At 39.5% G+C, this 5,397-nt stretch overlaps 1 pseudogene; it reads right to left on the bottom strand.

The window, feature by feature from the left end:
- Window positions 1–3,095: 3,095 nt before the first annotated feature.
- Window positions 3,096–3,492, bottom strand: LOC134363192 (large ribosomal subunit protein eL33-like; annotated as a pseudogene).
- Window positions 3,493–5,397: the final 1,905 nt, after the last annotated feature.

Below are 5,397 nucleotides of genomic sequence, written 5' to 3'. Positions count from 1 at the left end.
GATGTTGCTGTTAAAAAGCTGAGTGTGACAATACTTGGAAATGGTAAGACATATGAAGTAATACACTTATGTTCAGTAAAGACTGATTGCAGGGGTCTATAAGATAATGAACATTTTCTAATTCGTTCTGTAGACCAAGCTCTGTTATGGACATTTGAAAATTAATGTTCGAAAATAAAAATGGCATGTTCCCTGCCTTTAACCACAGCACTGGAGGTGACTGTGAACATAAGCACCTACTACCACAAAGGGATCACATGGCAACTGAGGAGAGGATGAGCGAGAATGGAGTGACGAATGCAGATGAACAGGGACTTGACTCGAAGGATGACGAGGAATCCCCCAGGCAGAGAAAGGGAAGAAAGAACATTCCAGGCGAGGAAGCGATAGATACAAAGGCAAAGAGAAGTCAAAGGGCACCGTGAGGGACTGAGTGTGTAAAGCAATGGTTTTCTAACTTTTGACTCAATCCACAGTAAGGAAGACATTTTAAATGGTTCCCAGTGCACATGCAAATATTTCTCAAAACAATGACCTAATTACCCTGCAATAGACTCTTCTATTTATTCCAGTTCATTTATTTAAAAAAAAACTGTCTTGGGTTGAATGTCCCCCCAAAACTTAATCCCCACTGTAACTGTTGAGGTTGGGAAATCCTATCACAATCATTGAAAGATGGGGCCTTGAAGAGGTGATTAGATTGTAGGACCATGCCATAGTGAGTGGATTAAAAATGGTGGCCAGGGACACAGTTGTAAGGGCTTTAAAAAGAAAGCACTCTCTGCTCCACCATTTTCTGCCATGTGAGACCTCTGGGTCACTGTCGCCACCACCAAGACCCTCACCAGATGTGTTCCCTGGACTTTGGACTTCACAGCCTCCAAAACTGTAAGCAATAAATTTCATCTTCTTATAAATTACCCAGTTCCAGGTATTTTGTTATAAGTAACAGAAACAGACTAATACACCAACCGACAACAAGCACGTAAAGACCTCATTGATCACAAGCTGAGACTGAAAACGTGGTGAAAGGCATCCAGGGCTCTCCACGTCCTGTAGAGGAAGAGCTGTGGTGGCGGTCACCATTATTTAACAGGTCAGTGGTGTGGTCAGAATTGTGTTTTAGAAAGATAGCTGCAGAGTGATCTAGTGAAAGAGTATTAAACTTAGAGTCAGAAACTTGCAATCTGTTCATTCACTCCTTCATTTATTCAACAAATATTTATTGCACATTTCATAAGTGCGAGGCACGCAAAGATAAACAAGGTCCGCACCCTCAAGAAGGTCTCAGTCTGATAGGGCTTGATCCTCCGTCTTCTACTTTCCAGCATTCAGACTGTAAGCCCTTTGTAGGACCTCTCTGGCCTCAGGTTTATCCCAGGTTCAGCGGGAGGAGGGGAGCGCAGTAAATGTCAGCTCTTTGCCCCCTAGTGTGGAGGGTGGCTTGAAGGGAGGAGTGACTAGTGGCAAGGAAACAAGATTATTTTTATTTTCTGGTTCACCCATTTCAGAACATTTATAGATTATATTGAAGTTATTGACTAGGATGTTTTGCTTTTAAAAACTTTGATTAAATTTCAAAAAGTGGTTTAGAATTGCTTCAGAACAAAAATGTGGTTTGTTTTAGTTTGGGTTCATGGTTTGCCTTTAGTATCTGATAGGAACTGGATTGGTAAGATAAAAAGGAGATATATCTACTGTGTGCCCAAAAGAATAATCAAATGCATAGGGTTGTTATATGATGATTAAATTAGTTAATATTTTAATTATTGTTTTTAAGGTATTTTTAACCTACAGGTGCTTGCATATAGTAAGTACTATATATATATATATACATATATATATACATATATATATATGTAAGTATTTAGTAAGTTAAAAAATCTAATAGAAATAAGGCTGATCTGAATTCTGTTCTAGTTGTGGCTGTAATTAAATGGATATTTATACTTGGAATCTTATATTAATCCATCCTAGGGTCTTTTTACGTGGGAGAGGACACATTGCTTCTTTAAAAGGATCCTTGACTGATCCCTATGCCATCCTAGGTGCCCTGTCAAGCTGTCTGTACGTTCAGGCCTCCCCTCCCATGAACAGATCGTTGTTGCAATGAAAGCTCCAGCCAAAACCAAATGAGTTTCCACCTACCACGAAAGTGGATGGTGATTCACAGGTTTTATGTTCTCCTTAAGAAAGTGAGAAATTTAAACACATTTGCTGTTAATTTCCTAACGTAGCCGTAGTGCTGTTGTCTGTAGGAGTGTCAGAGGGTCCTTATCTGTGTATCAGTTCTATTAAGCCCATTTTATAAGTAACATTGTATCCAAGAGGTGGATATGTTGGAGCTGGTTTTGTGCACTGTGTAATTAATCAGTACACTTTGCTGTGACTGTACTGTCCTCAAGCGTGTGTCTTTACTCTGTTCACTGAGCCTCCTGTGCCTACACTTGCAGTCCAGTCTGGGGAGAGGCAGCAGTAAACTATGTTGAGGCTTCTAAACATGCCCAGGGCTTTTCTTGGCCCCACTTAAAGCATGGACACGTGAGCCTTGCTGGCCAGCCACTCTCAGGAGCAGGGAAGGCAGTGGAGGAACTCACTCCACGAGATCTGGGAGGCAGCCAGCTGGGAGGACTTGCAGACCTCCTAGTCAGGCACAAAGTCTTCAATGGACTGCTTTAGAAATCTCCACTGAAAAATGTGCCCCTTTTGGGTAGGTGAACCATTCAAAGCAGACCTAGACCTACAGTCAGAACATATGCTGAATGCATATGTTCTTTGGTCTGAATGTCTAAATGGGAACCCATATGTGGAATGAAAAATGAGGATCTGAGACTGTTCGTCATCTCACTATAAATTGCTGTGTTGAGAGGTTGCAGGGGTGTGGCCCAGGCCAAGTGATGGGGTCCATGGGGTGCAGTCCAGCTCTAGCAGTCTGGACACAAAGCCACCAGGGTGGGGACGGTGGGGCTGGCTTCATTTCATTTCTAACTGCAAAACTGCTGCTTAGAGTTTATGATGTTGTCATCTTTTTTTTTTTTTTTTTGCAAGAAACACAAATCCACTTTTATTTATTATTTACTTTTCATTTAAATCCTTTAGTTTAAATCCTTGAGGGGGTACAGCATCACACGGATTCTATGTCCAATTGCTTTAGCAGGAAGGTTGCTTCGGAATTTAGCACGAACCATGCCACTATTTCCATAGGCACAAGTTACCTTTCCCCCGATTACTCTGGTTTTGTTTGGTTTGCTGCCAGGAGTCACTGTGTTCTTCTTTGCTTTGTACACATAAGCACATCTCTTGCCCAAGAAAAATTCAGTTTAATCTCGAGCATAAACACCTTCAATTTTAAGAAGAGCTGTGTGGTCCATTTGGTTCTGGAGACCCTGCTCATAGCCAACAAAAATGGCCTTGGACCACAGCCTTCCAGACATATTGCCTTTTAGAAGTCCTGTTCCCAGCAGGCCTCCACAGGCTCCAAGATGGTGGAAAGAGCAATGTTGTCATCTTGATGATGACACACAGAGCACCTTCCCCAAAAGCTCTTTCCGTGCCCACAATGGAGAAAATGACAGAAAATGTGCAGATTGGTCAGATGTGTGAAAAAAAATGGTGAAAGTAGGCCTTCCATCAAGAATAGATGGAGCTGTATTGGAAACTTGACCCCCATTGTAGCAGTGTTAAGAGGGCGGGAAATCCAATTATGGTATTTGAAAGGTGGAGCCTTTACAAGGGGATTAGATTGTGAGGACTGTGCGCTTGTGAATGTATTGATTCACTCACAGAGTAATGGGCTTGGTCCTGATGGCTTTAAAAGAAGATCAAGTAAGAAGGTTAGCTTTCTCTTGCTCATTTCTCTTGCCCATTCTCACCATGATGCCCTGAGTTGCTGTAAAGAGTCACCGCACCAGGAAAAAGGTCCTCACCAGATGTTCCCTGGACCTTGCACTTCCCAGCCTCCACAACTGTAAGAAATAAATGTCATTTCTTTATAAATTTAAAAAAAAAAAAAAACAGATGGTGTAACTTTTAGCTCAGTGTAATTCTCAAAAGGATAATGTCCATCTCTCAATAATGTTAGGAAGTCATACTAAAGGTTTTTTAAGTAATTACAAGAAAATGAAAGTCTTGACACCCAAACACATGACTACTCATCTCAGTTATCACGTCCAGACCATTTGGAGCCATCATACCTTACTAATTACAAGGACGTAAAGCAAAATATGAATTATACGGAGTTTATCTCTTCCTGTTGTATCAAAAAAGGAAAACATTCTTGGTTGGCCTAATGTTCCCATAAATCACATGAACATGAAAACAAGTTAAGCATCATTTTGGTATTTTGGTCTCAATAAATCTCTTTTTCTCACAAAATTTTGAATTTCAGTGATTCTTTGAGACTGAATTCATAAAGGACAAAAAAAAATTTGTATGTAGTAAGAACAGACTCTGGTTTTGGTTTTAAAACGTATCCTGTGAACTTTCATCATCCAATATGGTAGCCACTAGCCACGTGTGGCTATTTACACCTGAACTGTAATTAATTTAAAATGAAATAAAATTTAGATTTCAATTCCTGAGTCACACCAGCCACATGCATGTTCTCAATAGCCACATGTGGCCACTAGCTATCACACTGGAGAGCACAGATAGGGAGGGACATTTCTGTCATACAGAAAGTTCTAGTAAACACTGCTGCTATACATTTTTATTATAGCACTGCACCCCAAAAAGTTAATACATTGTAACTAAACTTTATCAATTACATTTCATTATTTAAAATATTCAATCAGAAATGTTTTGGTGTTAAAGATTAATTATAGTGATTCCAATCAGAAATTAAACTATTGGCTGGCTAGTTAGCTCAGTTGGTTAGAGCACAGCCTTGTAACACCAAGGTCAAGGGTTCAGATCCCCATACTGGCCAGCCACAAAAAAAAAAAAAGGAAATTAAACTAATAAATAGTTAAGCTGATTTATCTAAGCACAGCTATCAATAAAGCATTTTAGCAATTTTATAGTATTGACAAATATGTAATGCATATAAGTCAAATATGCATTCAACAGTTAGCTTGCTGTTGACTAAAGTATGATTGATTGACATTGAGGAGTCAGAGTTTTGAATACTCAGCTCTTGACCCCACATGGCCAATTAAGCCTGTCATATCACATGTGTCATGACCACTGATCTGACATTCTTGTTTTTTAATCTCCACTCATTTTTCCTCAAAAACAATTTTTTTATCATCATTATGTATTATGAGATGGAAAGAGTGTAAATTAAAATTTTGAGAACAGAAATTTGCCTCTTCCTGTAAGTGAAATATAATTCCTCTGGCTATAATTTCTCTTATCTATAATGATATTTTATTAATCTTTCCCTAGGATTGTGTCACA

The sequence above is a fragment of the Cynocephalus volans genome, chromosome 14 (genome assembly GCF_027409185.1).
Source record: "Cynocephalus volans isolate mCynVol1 chromosome 14, mCynVol1.pri, whole genome shotgun sequence".
NCBI lineage: Eukaryota > Metazoa > Chordata > Mammalia > Dermoptera > Cynocephalidae > Cynocephalus > Cynocephalus volans.
The sequence above is the reverse complement of the archived record's forward strand: the minus strand, read 5'-3'. Positions and strand labels throughout refer to the sequence as shown.